The following is a 14,561-nucleotide window of genomic DNA, read 5'->3' as shown; positions in this document are numbered from 1 at the left end:
GTGTTGATACTTTCGACCTTAGTGAGATCCTAGCCATGGGTAATCGAAAGCAACCGAAAAGGGAATTTACCCCTATTGGAATTAGCTACGATGATGCTTTCGATCGACTCCATGCCAAGGGAATCATTACTCCCATTGGACCTATTAAATATCCCCCACTCAAGAAAAGATTGCCTAGTTGGAATCCAAACGAACACTGCAAGTACCACCAAGGTAAGGGTCATGCTATTGAGAGTTGTTGGAAGCTAAAGGAGGATATCCAACATTTGATTGATAACAACAAGCTTCCCATACCTCCAGTTAACAAGAAGAGCGAGTGATGATAAAGGAAACAACACAAGACAAGAGGCGAGCTTCAACGACAAGATTTTGTGACCTCTTTTTTCTATTTCTTTTTTTATCTACCCTTTCCTCAATTAGTCTAGCATAGGCACCTTTTCTTTTCCTTTAGATTATTTTTGTAGTCTTTTTTCCTTTTCTTTTAATAAAAATGAGCATTTATTTCCTTGCATATGATCATCACATTGCATTGCATTGCATTAAAAAAAATAAAATAAAATAAAAAATAAAAATAAAAAATAAAAAACCATGTCAAACTAAGCACAAGGTATACCAATGATTTGAGGCACCCCTTGTAGCCACATCATTCTCCTTTCACCCTTCAATCATAAATCCTTTCTTCATAAACCACTTTGAGCCTTGTCTAACGATAGACCCTTCATTTTTTTCAACCTACATCTACCTAACCTTGGGATGGGATGGTGTGTAACCTATGCAATTCCAAAAAGCTTGAGTATTTCAAAAGATAGCAAAAAATAGCAAGCAAAAATAAATAAAAGTGTACAAAAGGGCAAGTGTTCCAATGTCTTTGATATGAAAATATCTTTGATATGAACACGTCTCAGATTGCGTCTCTTATCGAGTGCTCGGTACCGTGCCTGAGAAACATGAATGCCAAGTGAGTGATAGACCGCATGATCGGGATTGCCCACGCTTATAAAAATAAAATAGATGCTAAAGCAAAAGATAAAAGAGAACTAAAAAAGAGTAGAAACTCAAGCATAAAAATACAAATATTCAAAAGCAAGGTTGCACACCTTGGGGGCTTATCTAGGATCTTGAGCCTTTATCCCTTTTTTCTATAACCTTTAGCCTAACCACGTTACAACCCTTAAAAAGACCTTTTTGATGTATACACACTTGTGCGAGGTTCGGTTAGAGCTACGTTCGGCCTGATTCCTAACGGATATGTAGGCAACCTCACATCGAGGTGCGACCGTAATAAACATGCATTCATATTCACATTCACACACTTACACCATGTTCGTATCAAGGGATCTCCAATGCTCATCCCTATTCACTTAGAGCTAGACTTGGGGGCTTGATCCCTATATCATTAGCTTACCTAGCCTAAGAGTCACCACCATTTGACTCTTTTAACAAATAATATCTTTTCCACACACTTAGCTCTTGTGGCTTAGATTTAGAATCACTATCACACACTGCACAGATACATGACAAAATATACTTTCCCTTAGGAACCCTTTGTCATGAAATCTTAACATAATGCTGAAGCATGCCATGTCAGAATCACTCATCTCTCATAATTGTCATTGCATCACGAAGTACGAAGTGCTTAGCCTCCGTGCCTAAGTTACCCAAATACTTTCATCATTGAGTCAACCATTGAGATAGCTTAGGATGGATTAATCCTTGCACCTTGAGAGACAGTATCAAATGACATTTGACTATGCTCATTCAACATGCATCTTCAACACTTTGATTCTTTTTTCGCGTCTTTCTTTTTCGGGAGAAAGTCGGTACCCTCCATAAAAGTGACGGAAATTTTTGCTTTTTGCATTTTCGAGTCGCACGATCACATTACAATGCACACACGAGTCATGTACACATTGAGTCATGTCGTGCCATATCACTTTGATTTGAGTCTAACACATGTGTCATTAAACTTCGAGTCGAGTCAACCTCGAGTCAGTCAAACATATCGAGTCAAGTTTATACCTTGAGTCGTGTCAAGTCGATGAGTCAAGCAACATTAAGCCTTAGGTCAACCCTAAGATAATTAAAGAGATTAGCAAAGTCCTATAGTCAAAAATAAATACAGGTGCAAAAGAATAGGGAAGACCCTATCACAGCGTTCGGCGGCAGAGTCAATTGCTGGCGCCAGAGATATTTCATCAGCGACAGAGATCGAAGCCTCTCAAAAAGGTGATTTCGACTTCATACAGCAATTTTGGGTTCCTCGGTGCGCCAGTTAGCCCCTATAAGCAATTTGACATGATTAAGTAGTCAGTTTGATTACAATTGCAATAAGTGATCGACCTGATGAAAGATCGTCTCACTTAGCTCAAAGCGCCTAATCACGAAGACACCGACATACTAGTTTTAACGGAAATAAAGTTCAGGTGAGCTTTAGAGATCGACAAACGTTGGTCTTCGAAAATTTTTCTTCAGAACATTATCGCAACAAACATTCAAGCACCGAATCTCTATTGTTTAGAGACGCGTGAACATTTCCATCAAAAGCTCTTTTGCTCCAGAGACGCGTGGGCATATAAAAAAAAGCTCTTTTGTTCAGAGACGCGTGGACATTTCATTCAAGCTCTTTTGTTCAGAGACGCGTGGACATTTGATTCAAGCTCTTTTGTTCAGAGACGCATGGGCAATCCTTTTCAAGCTTTTTTGTTCAGAGACGCGTGGACAATCCTTTTCAAGCTCTTTTGTTCAGAGACGCGTGGACAATCCTTTTCAAGCTCTTTTGCTCAGAGACGCGTGGGCATCCTATTATTAAACTCTTCGTTTAGAGACGCGTGGACACCTCATTCAGAAGATCGTATAAAAAGGAAGCTTTTTGTTCAGAGACTCGTGAACATATCAAAAAGAAGCTCTTTGTTCAGAGACGAGTGAACATCAAAACAGCAAGGTGGCGTTCCATAGATGATGGGAAGTTGTCAAAAAGCAACTGAAGATTGTTTCAAGAGAAGCAATCTTTGATAGTATTCCCTTGGACGTGGAATGTTATCAATGCGGATGAGGATTGTTTCAAGAGAAGCAATCTTCAATAGTATTCCCTAGGATGTGGAATATTATCATTGCGGAGGAGGATAGTTTCAGGCGAAGCAATCTTCTTGTTTAGAAGCAGTTACGGGCATAGCGGTTTTCAAGCGGGATGGCATTCTCTAGCTTGCAGGAGGTCATCAAAACAGTAAAGCAGCAACAATTGGTTACTTTCAGAGACGTGTGCTCGACGGTGCAAGATACGCGTTTCTTGACTCTTTTATCTAATTAACTAATGTTAGTTTTGCAGGTATCGGCGTTACAAGAGTGATTTGAGATCGCAGAACGTTCTGAATCATTCTCCGTCCCTATCGTTACTTTGACTTTCGTTTTCGAAACTTGCGTTTCTCCAAACTCAGTCAAAGTGGGGGCTTCTGTAGACACCCATTTGTGTCTCCCCAAAACAAAACCCAGTGATGAGTACCTTTCACGTCGAATCATAATCGAATGAAACGAAAGTGTGGAAAGGTCTAGTGTTGCGGAAAGTTTTATTTTCTTTTCTCCTCTTTCTGTTTTTGAAAACTTATTTTTAAGAAAACAGCCAATCCAGTTTGGTTGGTCCATGATATGGGTCCAATAATAGTGTAGTTGGATGGGGTTTGCAAAGACCTTCCCAACGATATATTATAAGCCCAATTTCGATGAATATTGAGGAAATTATGGCTAATTTACTAAACTGGGCCTGGTTTAAGCTTTATATGCGGCCCAATGATCTAAGGGAGGGCCTAATATGATTTATCATTCCTAATGCAATTAGGAATGGTTTTAGCTTTCTAGAATCTTCTAGAAGGTTCTTTTCATTCCTAATTCAATTAGCATTGATAAATTGACTTTGTTGGCTTTTCAGAGTTTTAATCAAAATCAAATAACATTTTCGAAGAAATTATATTATTTTATCGTCCAGTACGGTAAATTTATCGGATTTTCGAAAACGCGTTAAAATCAAGACTGGCGTCCAACCCCATGCCTTGGCGCCAGACGCTAGCCATTGGCGCCTGGCGCTAGCCGTTGGTGCCTGGCGCCAGCTAGCCAATAGCTGGCGCCAACCTCGTTTTGCGTGCATCAGACTCTGTTTTGTTAAATTATCTTTTTTGGCTGATTTTCTCTATAAATATCGTATTAAAAACTCCGTTTTCATTCACCATTCATCATCAATTCTCATCTACGATCATCTACATCTATCATTCACCAATTCTCTTCATTCACAAGTTTTAATTAGAATTCTTTAAAACATTCATCTTTCTTTCTTACTTTGCTTTTTCATACAAAATTCCGCATTCACAAGATCTAGAAACACCTAGCCATATTCGAAGTTGCCTTCGCCCTAGACGTGAAAGGTTTAATTTCTGAGGGTTTGGTCCCAAATCTCTCTTTCAATTATTTAATTTGATTGTTTGTTTATTATTTTTCCTTGAAGTTACTAACGTGTGTATTTTGTTATTAGAAAGAGATACGAGGCATCAAAGTAAGTACTTTAATTGATTAATTGATGTTATGATGTAGAAATCATGTTTATATTGTTATTATGATATTTCTAGTATCATGTCTAGAGTAACTTTAATATTAAATATGATTGTTGCGATACTTCCTATGTTCTTCCTAATATTTATGATCGTTAGTATCATGTTAGGGTTAAAGATTTGATTTTTATTGTTTAGTGACATGCTAGGGTTTGTTATTAATCTTGTTAGTATCATGCCTAGGATCTTGCTATTTTTATTATGCTTTAATATTAACATGAACATGATTATGATTATAATTATTATAATTTATGATGATTGTGAATATAATTATTATTGTTATTTTGATGATGATTATTTTATTTATTATTATGATTATTATTATCTTGATTATGATTATAATTTTATTGTCATGATATTTATTATTATTATGTTGCTTGATGCTTATTATTTATTGCTTGATCACCTTTATTGCATGTTAAAGGGAATTTTGGTACTTGTAATCGCGCTTAATAAGATAATTAATAATCTTATTTAGGGTTAATATGATTATAATTCAAGTGATCGCCAATATTAGATTTGTATGTGCATTTATATTCAACCAACATAGATAAACAGGTTTAGGGTTAATCCTATTGATTGCATGTTAATTAGAAAGCGCACATGAATACGATCAGAATAAAGTAGAGGCCTATTATTAGGGCAGGTTCAATCTCTTTTAGGTTGGATTTGTACCTTCATCCCCGAACCTTATTTGGTTCTAGACCTTATGGAGTTGACGATCTCTTGGATCGTTAAGGGGTGTAACCTTCATCCCATGAACGGTTTACAAGTTCCTAAAACTTGTTGGCGACTCTTTTGCTCTATCTTCTTCCCTTTTGGACGCTACCGTACTTTAGTGTATGATCACAGTGGGGTTCAAGCTAGTGGGATTTTAAAGGCTTGAAATTATTCCCTACAATGGCGCTATCTTATGAAAAGTTTTCCCGCTCAAATTCTTTTTTGCTTTTTTTTTTTTGAAACAAAATGCTTATTAATTTTAAATAGATAATTACTATTTTTTAGGTAATTAATTTAAAATAGGAATCTATTATTTTGCTAATTTATGTTGATATTAGGTTGTTGGAGTCTTTTTAGGAGTTATTAGAATAGTTTGTTTGTTTGTTTTTTTTTTTTTTTTTTTTTTTTTTACAACAACAAAATTGATATTGATTAAAAAGCGTTATTAGCATAATATTTTTTTTTTAGGAAAGTTATTAGCATAATAATTGAGGTCAATAATTAAAGTGAACTAATGAACAACATTTTGAACTAAAAAAAAAAAACTAACTGTGAAAACAAAAATCCAAAGATAAGTTACTATGAAACCCGTGCTTCGCACGGGTGCTAACCTAGTATGGTATGATTTAAGCAACCGTTTTCAATCAATTTAACTTTTTGTTTTTTTTTGTTTGTCTGTTATAACTGTTGTAATTCTTTATACCGTGTTAGTACCCTTGCCTTTTATTAATACTTATTAGAATTCACCTTATTGTTCTAGATGATCACGGATTTACCTTTATGCTGATATCAACCTTGCTAACTCAATACATATTTTACCAGGTCATGATAAGTTGGATAACGAGAAGTTCAGGCTGCATCCTGATGGCAGTGTCAAGCGGCAGTGCCCACCTAATCCCAGGAGCAAGTTTGATACCCTCCCCAAGTTCGCTACCAGGGCCCAAAAAGGAAGGCAAAGGAGCAAGCGAGATATGACTTCTCTGTCGCAATCTAAATCAACTGGAGCCACCATTCTCCCTCTCAGAAGGGGTGAGGGTGTCGGCAAGTAAAAAAGGACTAACTTGGCAAGTGATCGAGAGTAGTCCAAAAAGCAAAAGTCTACCCCTGCTCCCGGCCAACAAGCAAGTGAGCTGAAGGACTTTGTTGTTGAGAATCGGGAGGTCATTGATCTGGACGAGGATGTTATCGGTGGTCCTGAGAAATAGACCCATGGTGCCGATATGTCTGCTCCTGTACCATCCTTTACTGAAGTTGAGAAGGTGAATTCTGTCACCAGAGAAGTTCCCTGGTTTACAACTGGTCTGTCTGGGTTTGTCGGTCCAAATGCTTTTGTCTTTGCTTCTGTATCAGACTTTATTGAAGTCCCCCTTGCATTGTAAGGATTCCTGAGGAAGTATATGATGAACTCTTGGACTTCCCTATCGGCAACGTCAGCGATCTTGGCGCCCTACGCTTACTGTGAATAGGGGTGAGTCTGTCGGCGGTAGCCTCAGCTGGAGGATGCTCAAAGATTTACCTACTCCTGCCGACAGGCCTACCGGTCGGTTTGTAGCTCCATACGGCCAAATGATGAACGATATTCTCAGGGTACGCTATCATCTTATTCGTGTATTTTTATTTATTTATTTACTATTATTTTTTTTTACAAAATCATTATAACCTAATATATATAATGTTTATGTTTCTATAGACTGTCAACTCTGCTGTAGGGGTTGTTCATATGTACAAGCATTACTAGAGGCAGGCAAATAAAGCTGAGATGGTTTTGAAAAAAGCCGACGAGGAGCGCAAAGCCCACAAAGATGAGGTTGACGGGTACAGGAGTAAAATACAAAAGCTAGAGGACAAGGTGGCCGATCATGATGCATTGTCAAAGCAGCTGGAGGACAAAGCCCAGTTGATGGCTCAAATTGTTGATCTTCAACAAAAATTGGAAGCTGAGATTGCAGAGAGACAAAGGGCCGAGAATAACCTTAGGCTAACTCGCTTGGTGAAGCCTATTATTAAGCGCCGAGCCGTTAATCAGTTACTGAGATCTGATTTGTATAGGGACAAACTGATTGACCGCTATACCGACGGTTGGGTTGCTGCGCACCATTGCGTGTGTAAGGCTAAGGAATGGGGTGAGGAGAGATGGCAGGTAGCAGATGATGCCTATGGTGCTGATCGACATCTATCTCCCACCAGTTATGAGGAATCATACTTCGAGAACCCTCCCAGCCTAACCACTATGCAAAATCTCGATCCACACTGCCTTCTTGGCGAAGAGTTTGATGACAGCATTCTTGCTACTCCTCCCCATGATGACGGTTTGGAGAAGGAGTCTGAGGCCAAGCAGATCTTAATTGATTGGTAGTTATAACCAAACTCATCGTGCGGCTCTTGTCCTCACTTTGCTAATGACTGAACAATTTGTTGTTTTTGTAACTTTGAATTTTAAAACTTGTTTTTATGTTAACTTGTGTCCGATATGGGACTTGGGACGCCATTTTGGGTGATGGATGTCGGTTGTATTCAATTATATAATATTTTGCTTGTGACGTAGTTTATTCGCATGTTATCGGGTTTTAACAATTACAACTATTTTTTGTCGAATTTGCATTTTTACAACTATCATTACTAACTGTGCTATCACCATTACGGTCCCCTAGTTTTAAGATTTAATGTCGTAGCATGAATTCGTTAAATTAGTAATTTAATTATCAATTCGATTATCTGTTCTATAACCATTCGAATGTTATGATTATATTACGACCTTTGGCAGGCCGAGCAACGATAGTGGATCAGACCATCTATTCAACTCGCCTTTAGGTGCATTAGTTATCCAACCATTCCCTCACTTGAATGTGTGCAACAGCTAGCCAGGCCGTCTGCACGTACATATCGAAAGTGGGAAAATGGTCTCATTTTGCGGCCGTAATATGTTACTTCTTATTAACGGCCGTAGCCAAAAGTAGAAATTTACAAAACATTTAAACTTAAGTCCTACCTACAACAAACTAGACAAAAAAATACATATTGCAAACTGTTTGACCTTAAGCCATTCCGTCAACAAGATAGAACTATAACTACTAAAATTATTTAAACATAATATTTTTTGAGAACGGCTGCATTCCAGACGTTTTTCAACGGTACTCCCTCTAGAGTCATAAGATGGTATGAACCTTGTCATACTGTTTCATATATCTGGTATAGTCCCTCCCAGTTGGCCATGAATTTGCCATCACCGTTTCCTTTACCCGTTGCGGCTGTTCTATGGTTGACACGTTTGTTATATGCCTACTTCATTCTGTCTTTGTAAGCTGCAGATTTGATGGCGGCCTTTAGCCTAACTTCTGGTAGGAAATCCAGTTGTTGTCGCAGCAATAAGTCATTTTGGTCTTCACAAAAATACTGAATTCGGAATGTTGGGAGACCCACTTTCGCAGGAATAAATGCCTCTGTGCCAAAAGCGAGGTTGAATGGGGATTCTCCTTTTGTTTTTTTCGTTGTTGTTTTGTTGGCCCATAGTATTTCTGGCACCAAATCTGACCATAGTCCCTTAGCATCTTCAACTTTCTTTTTCAGTGCATTGAGTATTTGTTTGTTAGCTGCCTCTGCTTGGCCGTTAGACTGAGGATGCCACACTGCTGCATAAGCAAATTTCACCTTGTATATGCTTAAAAAGTCCTTAACTAGATTACAGTCGAACTGCAAACCGTGATCAAAGAACATTGCTGTCTGCAAACCGAACCTGGTGAAAACGTTTTTCCAGATAAACGTTTTTACTTCATTTGCCGTAATCTTTGTCACTGGCTCTGCCTCCACCCATTTGGTGAAGTAATCTATCCCCACTATCAGGAATTTTTGTTCTCCAGTAGCCGACATAAATGGACCGACAATGTCCATTCCCCATTGTGCAAAAGGAATTGGGTTGAGGATAGGCGTCAAATCATTTGGTGGCTGGTTTATTGCCGGCCCGAATTTCTGACACTTGTCGCACTTCTTGGCATACTCTACTGTGTCAACATTCATTGTCGGCCAATAATATCCCCGCTTCATTGCTTCTAAGGACATTGATCGTCCACCTGCATGATTTCCACAATCACCTTCATGGATTTCCTCTACTAACCTAGCAGATTCATAAGCCGTTATGCATCTTCATAATGGTAATGAAAACCCTTGTTTGTACAACATGCCCCTAAACATAACAAACCAAACACTATCCTTTTTAACCTTTTGCGCGTCCACCTTGCTAGTTGGTAGGACGCTATGTATTTTATACGCCAATATGTCGTCATACCATTCTCGGCACCCGTTAACACAATTTACATCTTTTGGGGCCTCTTCTTCAATACTCTTAAGTTCCAAAATTTTGACCATAACTGTGCATTCTAGGTCATTAAAACTTGAACTTGCCATTTTTGCCAACGCGTCTGCCTGCGCATTTCGTGCTCTCGGGACCAATAGAATTTCAAAGTGCTCCAACTTTGCCGTTATTGATTTTAATTTGGACAGGTATGCTATCATTGTTTGCTCCCTAGCCTCGTATGTTCCCTTGAACTGACTAGCCACTAAATGCAAGTCCGTCGCCAACTCGATTTGTTTTGCTTCGGCTGCTATACATAAATGTACTCCCGCTAACGCTGCTTCGTATTCGGCTTCGTTATTCGAAGCTTTGAATTTGAACTTGATTGCATACTTGAACACATCTCCCTACGAGGAGATCATGATAATTCTGGCCCCTGAACCAGTTGACGCTACGGAGTCGTAAACAGAGACCTTCCACACCCCAGTGGCTTCTTCTTCTTCGGTATACGATGTCTCCACGATGAAATCGGACAATGCTTGGGCTTTTATTGACACTCTCGGTTTGTAGATTATAGCACACTCGGACAGCTCTACCGCCCATTTAAGAAGTCGTCTAGAGGTTTCCATTTCCTGCAAGGATTTCTCTAACGGTTGGTTTGTTAGAATTTCGATGGTATGCGCATCAAAGTAAGGCCGCAACTTTCTTACCGCAATGACCACTGCATATGCAATTTTTCCCACTTGAGGATATTGTCTTTTTGTAGCATTTAAAACATGACTCACAAAGTAAATGGGCATTTGAACTTTTTTCCTTTCCACCAGTAATACAACCGCTACTGTTTTTGGTGACGCCGAGATGTATAACTACAAGTTTTCCCTTTGTTCTGGACTAGCTATTGTTGGCAGGGATCTGAAATGATTTTTGACCGCTTCCAACGCCTTGGCTTGCTCTTTCCCCCATACAAAAGTCTTATTTTGCAGCAAAATCACGAAAAACAGCAAGGCCTTATCAGCTGATTTGCTGATAAACCTTGTCAGTGCTGCCATACGGCTAGTGAGTTTTTGCACATCTTTTATTGATTTTGGTTGTGGTAAATTAAGGATGGCCTCCACTTTGTCTGGATTGGCGTCTATCGACTCTATCCCCCTCTCACTGACCATGAACCATAAAAACTTCATGATCGAACCCCAAAAACACATTTCTCTGGATTCAACTTCATTCGATAATGCCTTAGTGTCTCAAAAGTTTCGTTTAGATCTGCAACATGATCTGTAGCCAGCCAGCTTTTGACAATCAAGTCATCAACATATACTTCTACATTTCTTCCCTTTTGGCTGGCAAAAACCTTGTCTACCAATTTCTGATACGTAGCTCCCGCATTTCGCAGCCCAAATGGAATTGCTCTATACACTAGTAGAAAAAGGCAAAAGGGCACCGCTCAAAGGCCACCGGTTTTCGAAAACCGGTGGGCAAAAATAGGGGAAAAATGGGCTGGATTATTATTGCCACCGGTTCAAATTGAACCGGTAGGTAAAACATTAACCCACCGGTTTTGAACCGGTGGCCTTGTTTTATATAAAAAAAAAACGGTTCAAGCTTAATTTATTCCTTAGCTGTCCTTTATAAACCTAACCCTAAATGAGAAGCTTCTCTCTTATTAGGCGCCTCTCTCCCTTCTCTCTCCTCTCACTCATCTCCTCCTTCTCTCTCCTCTCTTCTCCGTCCTCCTTCCTTCTTTATCTTCTCCGTCCTCCTTCCTTCTTGATCTCACTCATCTCCTCATCAGATCCCTTCTCTGTCCGATCTCTCTCCTCTCTCTATCCTCTTCATCCACAAAAATCAAGGCTCTTCTACGACCTTTCTTCTCTCTTTTGTCTTCTGCCCACCACCACTAACCACCGCCGCCACCAAGTCCGACATCAACAACAACACCCCTTGCTTAATTTCAGGTCAAATTCGAGGTTAGTGCATGTTTCTAGGTTTAATTATTCAAGGTAAGGGTTTCTGTGTTTGATTATTTTTGATAAATGCCTTGATTTTTATGGATTTGATTGTTGTAATATTGTTCGAAATTGATGGGTTTAATTGGTTTTGGAATTTTCTAGGGTTAATTGATTTTGAAATTAAATTTTTTGCGTTTAATTGATTTTCGAAATTTCTGGGTTTTAATTGATTTTCGAAAGTTTTGGGGTTAATTGATTTGCTGGGTTTGATTGATTTGCGTTTAATTGTGATTGATTTTCGACAGTTTATGGGTACATGCAAGATTTTTGGGTTTTTTCGCATTTTTTTTAGTTTTAATAATTTATGGCTTTTTTTCGCATTTTTTTTAAAAGTTCTAATAATTTCTTTTTTTTTTTTGAAGAGAAAACTTTTTAAAATTTCTGGGTTTGATCGATAATAATTTCTGGTGTTTTTTTAATGGGTTTTTTTTCTGGGTTTTTGTTTAATGTCTAGGTTTTTGTTTTTATTTTTGTGGGTTTTTTTTCTGGGTTTTAAAACTTATTTTAATCGATTAATGGGTATGCATAGTGTTCTGGATTATTTTATTTTATTTTATTTTATTTTTTTTCGCACCTTATTTATTTTAATCTTTTTTTTTTGTTTTAATTGATGCAGGTATATTGATTTAGATCTTAAATCGAAAAATCAAGTTGAGGAATATTGATTTAGATGTTGTAATTTTTTTGTATGATTTATGTTGTAATTTTTTTTTGATTTATATTTTGTAATTGATAGATTATATTGATTTATATTGTAATTTTGATTCCCGTTATTGTGATCTATAGATCAGTAATAAAATTATGATTTGCGTTCTTACATTTAATTGTTTGATTTTTTTTTTGCTTTTTTTTGAGAAAAACAAGTACTCATTAATAGCAATCAATATCCACTGTTTGATTATATTTCAACTGAATTGAAAAAAAAATAAAAAAAAAATTACATGGACTATTGCCACCGGTTAACCGGTGGCATTAAATTTAATATCCAAAAAAAAAAAAAAAAAAAAAACTGGAAGTGAGGATTGCCACCGGTTAACCGGTGGCAATAATAGTTTTTGCCACCGGTTTTGAACCGGTGGCTTTACATCATACTATTGCCACCCCCCAAATGACCACCGGTTCAAAACCGGTGGCATAGGGGGGTTTTGAACCGGTGGCCAAATGCTTTTTTCTACTAGTGATAACAGAATACGCCGGCGTCAGGGATGAAGGCCGCTTTGGTTATATAGGGCTCATACAGACTCACTTGATGGTATCCTGAAAAGGCATCCATAAAACTCAGCAGAGCATGGCCGGAAGTAGAGTCTACTAACCTGTCGATTCTTGGTAACGGATAGCAATCTTTCGGGCAAGCCTTATTTAGATCTGTAAAGTCCACGCACATTCTCCATTTCCCAGACGGATTTTTCACCATGACTACATTTGCCAGCCATTCAGGATATGTGCAAGGTTTAATAAAGCCTGACGCCAGCAACTTGTTGACCTCTGCTTGTATAGCCTCGATCTTTTCTGTCGAGAAATTTCTCTTCTTCTGCCTAACCGGTCTTGCTCTCCTGTCTACATTCAATTTATGCACCACGACGTCTAGATATTCCTGGCATTTCGTCCGCCGAAAAAGCAAACACATACGCGTTTTCCCTTAAGATTTCCACTAAATGGCATCGTGTTTCAACGTCCATATCGGATCCAATTCGCACTACCCTTCCCGGGACCCTCGGTTGCAACTCTATTTCAACCGTTTCTCCGCCGGGAGAGGGTCTTGGAGTCGTTACGGGCCTGGTGTCGAAGTTTTTCATTGCTAAGTCATGTGTGGACTGGGTTCGCTCTCTTTTCGCAGTTAACTCAGTGCTAAGTTGCCGGCTTGGTTGCTTCAACGCCGACACGTAACACTCCCTTGCCATAGTCTGGCTACCTCTAACACGCTCAACTTTGCCGAAATTTGACACATAGGCCATTGTTAAATGGTACGTCGATACCACACCCTAACGGCCTTCCAATGATTGCATTGTATGCTGGCGGTACGTCAATGACCAAGAACTTCGTCATGACGTCCCTGGCAGCTTCCTCCTCGCCAATCCTAACCTGAAGAGCGATACTACCCTTCGGACGAACTGTAGATCCATTGAAGCTGATAACTGGTATGATACTGGCGTCAGGTATTGTCGGCCTATTCTCATGGCATCAAAAGCCCTTGCAAAAAGAATGTTGGCGAAGCTTCCACCATCAACTAAGGCTTGCTTGATGTCAGCTCCGTTAACCGTTAGCACTAGTACCAAGGGGTCGTCATGGGGAAAGACTAATCCTTTGATGTCTGCCTCTAAAATGATACATAAGGAATCGAAGCAGGCCGAGGCCGCTCCCCTACGCCCAATCATTCACTATGTGCCGATATTCGGACAGGCTCTTTTTCGCCCCACTAACCGAACCTCCATGAACCGGTCCACCAGTAATAACGTCTATCGTAATTTTGCGTCCTGGTGCCGCATTACCTTGCCGGTATATTTCGGCATGGTTTTGTCTGTATGTATCATCTTGTATAGATGAATCACCTAGCTTCCGATACTCGGTCTGTCTTGGTTGAGCAGGTTGTTGTCGGCTTGGTATTGCCTGGGACCGGTACTGGGATAGGTGGCCCTTTCGGATGAGATCCTCGATATTCTCCTTTAACTTAATGCATTCCTCAGTATAATGGCTGACATTTCTATGAAACATGCAATATTTCTTAACATCTCGACCTTTTTTTATCATCGGAGCCGGCCGATTCCAATCTTCCCTATTTTGGTTTATTGAGTAGATCACAGCTCTTGGCGTGTTTAATTGTGTGTAGTTGTTGTATCGTCCCAGTCCTTTAGCAGGCCTATTCATTCTCTACTGACTCTGTTGTTGTGATCTATTCATCCCACCGACGTGTGCATCGGGTGCTATGTAGGCATTTTGTCGTCGGGACGGTTC

This window comes from Chenopodium album, chromosome 5 (genome assembly GCF_948465745.1).
Source record: "Chenopodium album chromosome 5, dcCheAlbu1.1, whole genome shotgun sequence".
Classification (NCBI taxonomy): Eukaryota; Viridiplantae; Streptophyta; class Magnoliopsida; order Caryophyllales; family Amaranthaceae; genus Chenopodium; species Chenopodium album.
This window is presented reverse-complemented; position numbering follows the sequence as displayed.